Genomic DNA, 257 nt, shown 5'->3' with positions numbered 1-257 from the left:
CTAAGGGGCCCTCGTGGCACTCTGAAAGAGCAGCCCATAGATGGACATGGTGCATCCCAAAAACACTATGTTTGAGAACCCATCAACTCAATCTAAGGTATACTGCTGGAGTGGTTAGCAGTAAATCTTTAGCTGAGGGAGCAAACACCCAGCTCTCAATCGAGAGGGGGCTCGACCTACAGCTTGTTCCAATGCTGGAACACCTAGCAGTAATTTTCTTAGCTGAGGGAGCAACACACCCAGTTCTCAATCGAGAG

This window comes from Sinocyclocheilus rhinocerous, unplaced genomic scaffold (assembly GCF_001515625.1).
Source record: "Sinocyclocheilus rhinocerous isolate Xijiao unplaced genomic scaffold, SAMN03320098_v1.1 scaffold322, whole genome shotgun sequence".
Lineage (NCBI taxonomy): Eukaryota > Metazoa > Chordata > Actinopteri > Cypriniformes > Cyprinidae > Sinocyclocheilus > Sinocyclocheilus rhinocerous.
This window is presented reverse-complemented; position numbering follows the sequence as displayed.